Source organism: Aegilops tauschii, chromosome 3 (genome assembly GCF_002575655.3).
Source record: "Aegilops tauschii subsp. strangulata cultivar AL8/78 chromosome 3, Aet v6.0, whole genome shotgun sequence".
Lineage (NCBI taxonomy): Eukaryota > Viridiplantae > Streptophyta > Magnoliopsida > Poales > Poaceae > Aegilops > Aegilops tauschii.
Window position 1 is genome coordinate 63,815,762 of NC_053037.3, and position 13,785 is coordinate 63,829,546.

General features: G+C 47.9%; 1 long non-coding RNA gene across 1 annotated transcript; it reads right to left on the reverse strand.

Annotated features, from left to right (window-relative positions):
- Positions 1-10,986: 10,986 nt before the first annotated feature.
- Positions 10,987-13,307, reverse strand: LOC120976469 (uncharacterized). The gene is made up of 2 exons (XR_005771993.3): positions 12,549-13,307; positions 10,987-12,209 (listed from the first exon to the last, which is right to left on the reverse strand). It is a non-coding gene; the product is annotated as an uncharacterized lncRNA (long non-coding RNA).
- Between the last annotated feature and the right edge of the window lie 478 nt (positions 13,308-13,785).

Genomic DNA, 13,785 nt, shown 5'->3' on the forward strand with positions numbered 1-13,785 from the left:
AATGGGGTCGTGTCCGGGCCATTTCTCGGATGCGGTGGCCGTGCGCCAAACGCGCGGACGCATCCCGGTCGCGTACATTTTTCTTTGCAAACACATATCTTTTTTTCATCATTGATTTTTTGGTACAAGGAAATACATCACCAAAATTTTGACTAGAAAAACAAGAACCACAAGAATACATTTTAGAAGATATCCAACTTCCATAACTGCTCCTGTAAGTTGGATTAGTGCCTTCTCGATACATTCATTGTTGATCTGCGGAGGCTCGATCCTGTGTGCTTCTTTCTTCTTCTAGTGTAAAGAAGTAGACGTGTCTAGCCTCTATTCTATCAACAAGTGCACTAGTCTCATCTCTAGCCTCTATGCTAGCTAAAAGTGCTAGAACACCTACTAAATTGCGCTCTATCAATATATCGTTGTACTCTTCTTCCCAATACCAAAACTTGCATCCATTCTACACAATAAAATTTTAAGTTTGCACAACTAGTTTATCCGAGAGCACAACCGAAGATTTGATCGAGTTCTTCCTCCTTTTGCTGACACGTGGGACATCCAGCATCCAGGTCGTGTCATGCAAGAAAATAGAGTGGTAGTTGAAGCCACGTGATGTGCATCTTGGGTTAAACTGTAAATAGAATCTTACTACTCTTGAGTAACTCCAAAAGCGGCCACCGAAGATCTTTATTGGAATTGTTTTTCATCACCAGCACGTCGAGGTGAAAGATGTGCGGGTTCAGTGGGTCCTCTTGCATTTTCACTGACATGTGGGACCGCATATGAGCAAACTGACGATGGGCTCCGCGCGCCTGCTGGTTGGCTGACAAGAGAGATAGAGGAGGGCTGAGCACGGACTCCAGGAAATTTGTTCTACGTAACCAGCACCTCGATATAGTGGGGTGGCATGGGCCATAACTAGCATTCATGTCTAGCAGTACGACACACGCCACCCACACGAGTCCCATCCGACACCAATTTTCTTGGAGTCCGTGCTACAGCCATCTCTTCTCCCTCCTGTTTTCTCAGCCATCGCGCGGTGGGTGGGGTGGGGGTTTGCCGATAGTCGGTTTTCTCAACTGCGGTCCCACTTGTAAGTGAAAATGCAACACAGCACGCATTGCCACTTGAGCGGCGTGCCGGACCAACCGTGTGGGGGTGCGACGCGAACACGGCAGGCTTTTCCTTTTGAACTTGTAACTTGTAAAATTTGGTTCTGCTCCATGGCGCGACCGATAGATAGAAATAACGATTTTCCCTAGAGTAATGAGAAGTTTGGTTCTGGCGCGGTTCATGCATGGACTACGTAGGAAAATTATGAAGTTGATGCGAAAGGTAAGATAATTACTAGTAGTACCATATACTACTACATGGATTTGACGGAAAGATAAAGATACATACGGATCCATCAAAGACATCCTCACGCCCTAGTGCACCGGGTCACCAACGGACGTGTGAGGAGCAGCGGCATTGGCGGCAAGCTCAACGTGCTTCTGAACAATGCCGTCCAAGGTTACCTTGCGGTCCAAGAAGGCCAGCGTCCTATCGTGCTCCTCTTGCATGTAGTAGTCCATGTGGATGATTTGCGCGTAGACGTGGGTGATTATGTCGATGGTGTCTTGCTGCGCCAGGCGCTGCGTGGCGAGCGCGACCTCGAGGTGGACATTCTCCAGTGCGACAGCGGGCAGTCGCAGGGCCACCAGTGCGTCGAAGAGGTTGTCACCATAGAGGCTATTGAGGGTGGCAGGCATCATAGAGCCTGGGCGCGTGGGCTGGAGGCGTACGTCAAGGTCGTCCGCGAGCTTCTTGACGAGGAAGCCGACGAGGACCTCGTCGAACAAGGAGATGAAGATGTCGTCCAAGCGGCCCCTCGCCCTGGCGGCCTCAAGCACTACCTGGAGACGTTCCTCGGTGCCGGGCCAGCGTCGTGGACCATCTAGCACAGCCGGCTGATGCCCGCACTCATCACCTCCATGGGTCTAGCTTCTAGTCAACTGATCTTGCGATTGGAGTGATCACTCTTGCCCTTGGGTGCGTAGGTGCGTATGATTTTGTAGATTGGACTGGCGGGAGCCTTTCCTTTGGCTGTATGACAGGTTGGCCAGCCACCCGTTGGGCCCACGTGTCATACACCCAAAGGCAGGTATAGTAAGTCAATGAAGCTGCGTCCCCCTCCATGCCCGTGCATGCTTTCAATGACTTGAGACTACCAAACATCACATGGAGTGGTTAGTTCATTGCATGTAATCCTATTAAGTAGCAAAAAGACATTAAGTTATCTCGCCGATAGGAATAAAACAATACACCATGTATTTATTTACAGAGGGAGTAGTACATTTTTTGTGACATGCATTACTAGATATTGCTAGTCAAATACTAAATCCAGATGGAAGTGGTAGTACTACTAAATCCAGACGGTGGTGCTAGTACTAGTAGTAGTAGTACTACCAATGTACAACCCGTTGGTCAAATTATTACGTGCTGCTCCTCACAGTGAAGTGACAAGACCCTACGCCGGAGATGACACCTAAGTATAGGCGCCGTGTTCGGCATACCATAGTCAGCCTCACCGTCTGCAGTCACTATCATCATGGCTGTAGACCTAGCCTGCTTACAACTAGCCGTTTTCGACATAATTTCCCTTGCGTAGATGCCCGTGCATTGCACTGAACACCAAGATTGGGGGGTGGACGGCGCCGGCAGCGGCCATCGCACCTGATTTTTTCGTGGCCTTCTAGAAGTGGTGGGGAGGAGATAAGGCTGATTGTGAGAGACAAGGAGTTGTTTGTAAATAGGGAACAAGTGCGGGCATCTTTTTGCAAAACTGGAGAAGTTTGGTTTGTATGCGTCAGATCTAGATCTGACGGCTATTGGTGAAAGATGGCAGGCACAACATCATCACCAACTCAGGACCTGTTTGATTCGCAGGATTTTGAAAATGCAGGAATAGGACACGGCAATATTACAAGTTTCAAACTGATATTACAAATATTAGGAGTAATGCTGCACCTATGAAGAGGGAATTACTAGGAAGTTTACGTAAGAACTTTCGTTACTTTAGGTGGATGCAGCATTATCGTACAAACTAAAATCCACCGCCCTGACAAGTCACTAATGGGCAAATAAGTTTCCGAGTCTCTGGCCACTTGATGTTTCAAAAACAAATTCAGCTTCTGCGGAGACTTTGTCATTTAGGCTTAGACGCTTGCGGTGATCAACACGCCATTCATTGTTGCGCCAGAGAACGCCAAACCCCATTACCTTGAGTACACTTGCCTCCAAAACAAAGAACCTGGCCAATTTAATCTCAGATGTGCTGCCTCGGTAGTCGATCAAATCAATTTCTGTAAGATGGAGATAAGGGCATTCGATGAGATTGTTATAGTGCAGCACATTTTTCACTTCCGGGTCTTTTTTTATCTGCAAAAGAAGAGAAGATATTAGAGCAGCTGGCTGTATAAGATTGCCGTGTCATCAAGAGATACCAATATCATTCGCTCATACGATAGGGTTGGCTAGCTAGTGATATTTTTTCACTCTCTCTCTCTCTCTCTCGCTTTCTCTTTCCTCTCATTTAGCTAGGAGTACGTGAAGAGCTTGGGCATTTGTTGCCTTCCACTATGTGGCCGATGCCATAATACGCATCGATGTCAAATCAAAAGATTTTGGCACCGCTCTCGCGATGTGAGAGAGTTGGCACCGCTGTGCACATAGACCCACATGTATAAACAAATCAATCAAACCAACTACACCAGCCTCTCACTCTCCCAAACAAGTGTTTTTTTTATTGCCTCAGTCCTCTCTCTCTCCCACGCAAGTGTATTTTCATTGCGTGAATTAATTTGGCACCGGAGGAAAGTAGGTGATACAGATTGGGGCACCAGGTGAGCAATGGAGGGGCATCCATGCCAAATGCATCACAAGTGAATTTGGCACGTATTTTGGCCTACATAGTGGAGGGCCGTTATAGCCCACTTTTGTACTACCTCTTATTTAGTATAACATTTGACCATATATTTATGTAAGAAAATGCCAATGCATCTCACTAAAAATTACACCATTTGAAATTATGTTCTAATACGAATCCAACGATATAGTTCTTAGTGACATGCATTAACATTTTGTCAGTTAAATCTATGGTCAAATTTTGATACTACAAAATAGGAAGAGTAAACCAGGACGGAGGTAGTACTTGCTCTTAGGGTAACCATAGAGTTACTTGAATAGTCTAAGTTACTTTCCACTATGACTACCCTAGGCTACTATAGTAGTACAACAACAAAACGATGCAGGTGATCACGTGAGAAAAAATACTAAAAACATTTCTTTCGGTGCAGTGCGTAGATGCAGTTTTGAACACTACACTTGTCATCGTAATTTGGGAAAATTACGAAAAATTTAAGCTATGTTGTGATTACCGTTTACTAATAGGAAATAAGTTTCACCTCGATGAGTAGCTTCTCCGTGCACAGAAAGCATGTAAGGAATCCAAAAACTTGATCCAGATTGGGGCCGATAGATTTTATTGCCAAGATCTTCACTGTGCGCATAGACTGGGTCCAGCTTGTGGGAATCATTTTTTGGAAGACGGTCGTAAATACATCAAGAAGAAATTTAAAAATGTGAATTTCAAGAAGATGGAGAAGAAGATGAGTGATGTACCTGAACGATTAAAGATCCAATAAAGAGTTCGAAGCGTCAATGACCCTGATTTTTGTTGGACCTTCTAGATCCGATACAAGCAATCTCTCAAGGAAAGGCGCATTCTCAATGACCATAACGTGGAACAGCTGGAGTGATCTCTTCCCAATTGATGTCTTGTTGTGGGGCCAGCAAGACACATAAATCCATCGGAGATTCGTCGAGGCGATGTGGAGGCTAATGAACCCGTGGATCTGCTCAAGACGAAGGTACTCGAGCGCAGTACAGCTGCAGAGCAGGTGCTCCATAGCCTTCTTCGAGATGAGAACCTCGAAGAGGTCGAGCTGCTTGAGTTGACGGAGAAGAAGGGCGGGCGTGGCATTAATCTGGGGAAGATAGCAGGAGCTGAAGATGGCGCGGCGCAGTGTTGGCACGAGGCGGAGCGCGAACGGCGGCAGAGAGCGAAATCGTCCAGCTTCAAAGCTGAGCTCCTCGAGCTGATCTAGGGCGGGGGATAAGAACCACTCGTCGAACGTGGATTGGACCTTGCAGTTGGAACTAAACATGCGGATGCCAAGTCATCTGGCTGGCCCAGGGTGCGATGAAAGGATCTTGGAGACTGTGGCCATGCGTTTGCAATCCCCGTCGCAGAGGCAGCTGTCGACAGTGAGATTGAGGGGGACGCAGCCCAGAGGGGGCGCCACCGCCGGGAGAGCAGGGCGGTCCGCACGGCAGATTTGGTGGGGAGGACGCCGATGATGATGAGCAGCATGTCATCGGGGAGGCTGCTGATGAAGTCCAGGCTCGCCGGATGCGGTTTTGGCTCGAGCCGCCTCTGCTTGGTGGCTGCCTCGCCGTCCATCTCAACCGGCGACGACGCCGGTGTACACGTGTGCTGGTGTGTGTTGTGTGCTGGGTGTGCGCGAGTGCGTCCTTCTGTGCATGCCGCCGCGCAGTGGTGAATTGTGCACGAGTGTGTCCTCCACGCGGAAGAAGTGTGTCCTCAATGTGCCCTCAATTTACTAGCATGCGGGGTGCTACCCCGAGTGGTTTCAACTTTGTTTACTTCACCGCGTGTCAGATGGACCTCTAGTTTACTTATTTTCACCCACTGCCACATGGGCCAGCACACGAAGATACAGAACACGAGCTGACAAGGCAGCATGTGGACTGGTTGACCGGTCAACTAAACAATATACGGAGCTATACGCTGACACAGTGAGCATATAATCCGTCGGTATAGAGTGTTCGTGTGAGAGGGGAGGCCCGTGCGAGATAGCAGAGAGAGAGAGAGAGAGAGAGAGAGAAAGAGGTACTCCCTCCGTTCGATAATGTAGTTCCAACATTTTTCTAAAAGTCAAACTTTTGAAACTTTGACCAAGTTTATAAAGAAATTACTTATATCTACAACACCAAAGATAAATGATAGTATGAAGTAAGTACATGTTGTGATGAATCTAATGATCTTTCCATATGTAAATGTTTTTCTCCACATATACCTGGTCAAACTTTTCTGAGGTTTGACTTTTCAAAACATCCATATTCTTATGGACGTGAGAGAGTCCCTAACTAGAGAGAGAGAGAGAGAGAGAGTGAAATAGAAAGAGTGAGTGAAAAAAGTGTGTGTGCGTGTGTGAATGAGACAAGGACAACACTCGATAAAAGTCGAGAAAAAACGTGTGTGTCTTATACAAACATATGACACATGCATCTTCGACAACGGAAGCAAGGTGAGGAGATAGTGTGTGGTTGTTTGCAACCGAGAGAGCAAGACCCCTAGCACGTGGCCAAGAGGGGTCTGACAAACAAGGGAGAGAGGTCGAGAGAGACGTACGGAGAAAATGCAGACATGGGGAGGAGAGAGTGTATGTTTGTCATAGAGAGATCCCCTAGAGATCGTGATGGGACTACATGGGTGGGAGATCGAGTGACAAGGTGTGTGCGCGATAGAAGATACCCCAAGAGATATCGAGATAGACGTATGGATGGAAGGAGACAATATGTGTGTTTCTGATGGCTAGTGAGAGATAATCATACTTATGGGGGGGAGCGCTTGCGCCTATGATGGAGTGAGGGATTATGGTACTTATTAGGGGGGTGCATGTCACATAGAGAGAGAACAAGGGCGGAGAGTGTTGGATGGGTCTATATGTATAGCGTGAGTGAGACATGTGTATGTGTGAACCGGGGAGATATAAAGTTTGAGAGAGATTGAGGAGCCCCGATAAGGCTGAGTGGTGCGTCAGATAGCTGAGAGGGGGAAAGAGATATTCCATCCGCTCGATAGCTGAGAGGGGGAAAGAGATATTCCATCCGCCCCGATAAAACATGTGTAATTTTTTTAGAAGTCAAACTTTGGAAACTTTGATCAGGTTTACACAAATGTTATTTATATCTTCAATACAAAAGATACATCATACAAAACTACATCTCATGGTGAATCTAATGGTATATGTTTGCCGCTCTAGATGTAATTGTTTTTCTCCACGTACATGGTCAAACTTTGTGATGTTTGACTTTTCAATAAATCAATATGCTATGGACCGAGGTGAGTGCCTAAGTCGAGAGGGATCAAGTGCGTGTGAAGGAGAATGAGTAAGTGTGCAAAAATAGTATGTGTGTGAAAGAGAAAGTGACAACAAACGATAAATTAGAGAGAGTGTGTGTTTTTTCGTTTCTTAGGCGAACATATCACGCATGCATCTCCGAGATAGAAAAGCGAGGCGAGGAGATACACGAAGATAGCTAGTGTGTGATTGTTTGCAACGGAGAGAGACACCCCTATAGCACATGTCCAATAGAGGTCTGGCCAACAAGGAACAAAGGTCGAGAGGGACACATGGAGAACATGGACGCATGGGGAGGGCGAGAGGGTGTGTTTGTGATAGAGAGACCCCCTTGAGATCGTGAGGGGACTATATGGGTGGGAGATCGAGGGAGGTGCGTGCGCGATAGAAAGATGCCCCGAGAGAAATCGAGATAGACCATGCACATGTTTGTGATGGAGACTAAGATTAGCTAGTCATATACATATAGGGGGGACTGCGTGTGCCTACAATTGAGTGAGAGACCATCATACTTGGCTAGCTAGGCATGAGATTGTGTGTGTGTGCGTGTGAGATGGAGAGAGAACGAGGGAGAGAGATAGAGTTTTAGATGGGCCTATCGAGTGCGAGTGAGATATGCATGTGTATGTGTGACCCAGGTAGATGGAGAGTTTGAGAGAGAGGAGGAAGAGCTCCGAGACGACAGAGTGGTGCGTGAGAGAGTTACGGGCAACGAGCCAAGGAATTTGTGTGCGTACGATGAGTGCACCCAAGATATCAAGCTTGGACTAGAGAATCATACACAGTGTGCGAGAGAGACCTATAGATGGAGTATATATGCATGCGAACTAGAAAGACCCCCCTGCACACACACAAAGAGAGAGAGAGAGAGAGATGGAGAGAAAGAGAGAGGACCAACAAGGTTTGTGTGTTGGATGCGTGCGACAGAATTGAAGATTGTCGGTGAGAGAGAAAGAGAGGCAGGAGTCCGGGAGAGGGGGAGGTCGCGTTTTATGCATCAAAGACTGATATAAACCATGTTTCGATATAAACTTGCATTCAAATATTTAAATTGGAGAAAATGTTGTCTGCAATCCACACATGAACGGATATATGCGTATATCAAACAAGTTCATTAATTTGACTTTCAACATGTTCATGGAGTATTATAATACTGTACAACATGCTATTCGATTAAGGTGTTCAATTTTGGATTTAGTTCACTATTTTGACCTTGTGAACGAGTTATTTCATTGAATCGAGATATTTCATTTTGGGTTTGATTCCCGTTTTTGAGTGGGTCAACTATTTGTCATATAGTAAATCGCTAGCAACGATCATGTAAAAACACATTACTCCCGAGCATCATCTCTCCATCTAAAAAAGAAGTGGCAAGCTAATATTTCTAAATTTGATTCGAATCGACTTGGTAAGGTAGACATGGATGCTCGTTCTCCCAAATTTTGAATGAACCGTTAAACATCCTCTGCTCGGTGGAATTCACCCGAGCAAATAAATGGGAGACGCGAAATTACCGTCCTATGTGGGAGACGCATTAATTGGCCCGTTGTGCATCGAGGGTAGGTTCGTAACTTCATCCAAGCGCGCCTTCTCCTCGACCGAAATGACATGTGCCGAATAATTCATAAACCATGGTCGGCAAAACACGCTCTCCTCGCCCGAAATAGCTCGCGGCCACTATTTCAAAACACGCTCTCCTCGCCCGAAATCGCTCGCGCCCACTATATTTCAAAACACGCCCTCCTCGCCCGAAATTGCTCCCGCCCACTATTTGGGGAGAAGCAAAGTTACTCTACTATCCCCGACCCTCAGTACACAGACCCAAGCCAAGAAGCCTAAAGGCAGGGGTAGAACTGTAACTCCCCCCCACATTTCAGACAAATGCGTCCGTAAAACATGGTTCCACTCCCCTCCCAATCCCCCCCCCCATTCATACCTCATGAGCGCCAAATCACCTTCACCCCGGAAGCTCCCTTCTCCCGAGCTGCAAAACCTCATCCCCTCCTCCATGGCGCCCCCACCTCACCAATTTCAAAGCCTCCCTCCTCCATAATGCCGGAGACGCTGTCCATTTGCCGTCGTGCACTGGGCCGTGTGCCTCTTACTCCGTGCTGCTAGAGCTGCCTCGACGACGGCCGCGTGAACCGTACTGGAGCCGATTCACCCCCGCCGTTGTTCACGGCGCCGGAGCGGCTCCAACTTCGGATCCGTCCAGAGTCCCGGCGCTGCTTCCCCGTAGCCGTCGACTGTCGCGACATCGCTGTTTCCCTGCCGCCAGTGGCCACCGCAACCGCGTCGGCCTCACCGACTCGGCAGCTGGACCTGCCTACTTCACCATGCCGCCAGATAGGTCGCACCCTCATCTCAAATCACTTTATTTAGGCGTCAGTTGTCTGAATTTTTATTCTGGGCCAATCGATTCCCAATGGGAAGCAGCACCCCTTGAGCCAGCGGAGCTCCTAGGCTACCGATTGGCTGGTGTCTAACATGAGGGTGCCGGGCCACAAGTTCGCCGTGGAAGCAGCGCTTAGATGGCTATCTTAGAGTTGCGTGGGTTCAAGGTACTGCCGCCACCGGATCTGGATGACGTGGAGTCTTTGTGGATTGGCCAGGGGGCGGCGCAACCACGGCAGTGCGGTGGGGCGGGGAGCGGGGTTTTGGCCGGGGCCATGGATGGCGGAGGCAAGCTGCTCTGCCGTTGGTCGCTGGCTCTTCGGGGAAGATTCCTAACAGTGTCAGCCGGGAGGCACAAGATGGCCATCAAGCCATCCGGCGTAGATCGGACAGTACCAAAATAAAATAAAATCGTGTGACCCCAATTTAGTCTCCGTCAATAGACGTGTGACCACTCTCGTACCTTGCTATTGATCTCTTAGTGTATTTCTTCAGATCAAAGAGATTTGTCGTTCTTAACATTATGCGTTATCTACATCTTCAGCCACACCGTCTTCCGACTCACCGCAGCTGCTCCAACAAGGGAAGCATACACCAGAAGGGAGCTATAGTCCCCACTCAACAGTTCCCTGCATCGAATGCGCGTGCCCAACATGGACAGTCACAACAACTGCAGGGCCATCGACAAGTCAGCGCATGATGCTCACTCCTATGGATGGCGGCCAGATAGGTTGTACCCTCATCTTACTTGTGTGCAACATTTATGGCGTTGTTATTCATCTAAGCATGGAAAATAGATTATCACATTTCACTGGATATTCATGCTGATCTCTTAAGGGTCTTGTTCAGGAGTTAACGCTGTTCCATAGTTCAGCTAAGATACTTGTTCTTTAGGTAACGCTGTTCCATAGCTATCATCCATGGCAGACGGCAGACGGCAAAGCCAAGTATGGCGGACGGCAAAGGCCTTTGCCGTCTGCCGCGGACGGCAAAAGGCTCCGGCAAAGTAGGCTACGGTAAAGAGCTTCTTTGCCATCTGCTTTTTGAAGCGAACGGCAAAGGGGCCTTTGCCATCAGCGGCGGACGGCAAAGAAAGCCGACGGCAATAAATTCGCTGTTAGTCCATTAGGTGGCTAACGGCAGTCTTTGCCGTCCGTGGCTGACGGCAAAGAGCCTCAAGCCCTTGCCGTCTGCCACTGTAGGCAAACTGACAAAATGGGTCAGCTGCCACGAGCCTATATTGCCCCATTTAATTCTGTTTTTTCTTATATCAATTCATTTTCATAGAAAACAAACACAGACACACACACACACACACACACACACACACATATATATATATATATATATATATATATATATATGACCAATATAGCATATCCAACACATATTACCGATACTCATGAACACATATATATCCAACACATATCATACACATGTTACCAAGAGTAGCAAGTTTCACAAAGTCAAAACAAAAACTAAAGGCAAGCACTCCATATCTAAAATTACAAGAAATGACCTAAAACTATATATCTATTTTCATAAAAACTATCTTATTACTAAGATCTTCTCTGGATCTTCTTCTTTTCTTCCAACCTGCATAACAAAAACACTAAGAAAGAGAGAATGGGTTAGGAGTAGAAATGTAGCATTTCACTTGCTGAAATGCAATGCTGTAGGAGCCAGCACTTGAGATCAAGACAATCTTAAATTAGTGTAAATTTATGACCTTTTAACTCAGCATTTGTCTGCACGGCGTATCTACAAGACAAAAATAGTGTAGGGCTTTTAGAGCAGAATTATATCAGAAACAGTTAGCATACCATCACACTGATAAGAACCGCCAGCATGGCTGGTTTTTACCACTGAGCATTTGAGACAAATTGAATATTCCGTGTATATCCAATACAGAGACCCCTAAGACAAGTATTTACACAGGACCAAACTGAGAAAATAGACACAACAATGTGGAAAATGGAAAAAATCAGATAAGGAGTTACAAAGATAAACCAAGCTATATATTTTTTAGATTGTTCAAGATGTATTGGTGAGTAAAATATACTGCATTTAAATTGCGAGCACACAGGTGGAATGTGAAACCATATGTGTAGTTAATTAGATAAACCCCTCCTTTCATATCAAGCATGTACAGACATAAATTTCGCCTAACCAAAAAAGATCCATTTTATTCTTTCCCGCGGAGGATGAGGAGGCCGGATAAAATTCTCTGCGGAGCACAATATTAGAAGTGAATAGTACTATTGATCAACAGTTCTTTGTTGGTGGTAATCACAACAGCAAGAAGGGGATTGGAAGGGAAAAATATGTCTGCTAACTAGTTGGAGTACTTGCTGCCTGCCTGTCTACATTGTATCTCAGTTTGGTTGGCTAGCTGCTCTGTTTTTTTAGCGGAGCAGTTTTGCATTGTGCTGCTGCTCCATGTGCCAAGACCAATGACCAAATTCCTACAGTTTGGTCCATCCTACAGTTAACAAATCGGGCTACTCTTTCTGTATGAAGTGCCAAACCTGAAGATACTTGTATGGCATGCTCTTTGGCGTTATGAGGATGCCTTCGATATTATCACCCCCAAAGATTTTGATCCTCCCATCCCTGCAGTTTGAAGCGCAGTCACCATCAATTCAACAGGAGGTGGACATAACATGGACACCGAAAATGTGCTCAAGGGCTTGCTGGTATGTTCTATTGGCTCGACTCAAGCAATGATCTGAACTGCATTAAGGCTTCAAGCTTAAGAGTTGAATGCAGGATGGGCACACTACAAATGACCTACTTTAGATGCTTATTTGGATGTCTCGCTATATGACAAGAAATGGTTGTTGCTCGGATTCAGAGGGTGGTAACACAGGTTGACAGAGATATCAGCTTTGGTTTAACTTATTTTGAAGTGTAGGCAAAGTTAGAACGAGTGGAGGGAGGTTGGGGGCTTACAGCGTCCCCACGGCAAGCAGCTGCTGCACGGGGTCGAACGCCATGACGGAGGAGGCGTAGGGGATGCCGTAGTGGAGCGCGATCTGCGCCTCCAGCTAGGCCACATCACCGGCCGCCCCTCCTCCTCCTCCACTGCCTCCTTTCTCTCCCCCTCCTCCCTGTAGCAACATCCAGACAAACAGAATCTCTAACACGGCCACGGTCAGCACCGGAAGAAAACTCCGCCGACCAGCCCCGGTGAAGACGGTCTGATCGACCCCAAATCTGACAGGATAGAGCGGGAGAGGGGGTGGGGCGAGACCTGGTGCAGCTTCCTCTGCAAGAAGCGCTTCGCGAACATCGGGGACGGGGCGGTTCAATGCCTGCGGCAGCGGCGAGGAGAAGGCCGGATCCCCATACAAGTATCTTTGGATACGGCGAGGAGGAGGCCGGATCCGGAGTGTCCGGACCTCCCGCGGCCGGATCCGGGCGTGAGGCAGCATGGGGCGGTCGCGGCAACGCGGGGACGCGGGCGGGGCGCAAAGGAGCTTAGTGCGGGGCGGCGAGCTTGTGGGGAGGTGGCGGCGCGCGACATGGCGCAGGCGGCAGCGCGGGCGGCGGGGCTCCTGGGGTCCGGCGAGGAGGCGGTGCTCACTGGCGGGCAGACGCGAGGTGGCGCAGCGGCGCGGGGTCGAGGGAGGCCGCCGTATCTGCTCGCGCGAGGGAGAGGGAGAGACGAGCGGGAGAGAGAGAGGGGTGGGGCGGAGAGAGAGAGGGGATAGAGATAGAGGAGATGGGGGCAACGGTTTTTTTTACTCGCAGAAAAAAGATAGCCCCACCTCTTTGCCCTCTGCCAGCAGATGGCAAAGAATCTTTGTCGTCTGCCAGCAGATGGCAAAGAGGGGGGTGGACCATTGCAATGTACTGGCATCTCTTTGCCGTCCGCTGGCAGATGGCAAAGCTTCTTTGCCGTCTGCCAGGAGACGGCAACGAAATGACAGATGGCAAAGACCTTCTTTACCGTCTGCCGGTTCTTTGCCGTCTGCTGTTTGGTAGCTGATGGCAAAGACCTTCTTTGCCGTCAGCTAGCAGACGGCAAAATCCCTGATTCCAGTAGTGCATCAGCCAATGCTATCCCACAGGCTGGTAATTATAGTATTATACCACTTCTAGTATTACCTATGTTGTTCTTTAATACTTTTGTGTGCCATCTAGTTAATCTCGAGTACAAACGATACATATTCTGTAGCTTTCATCG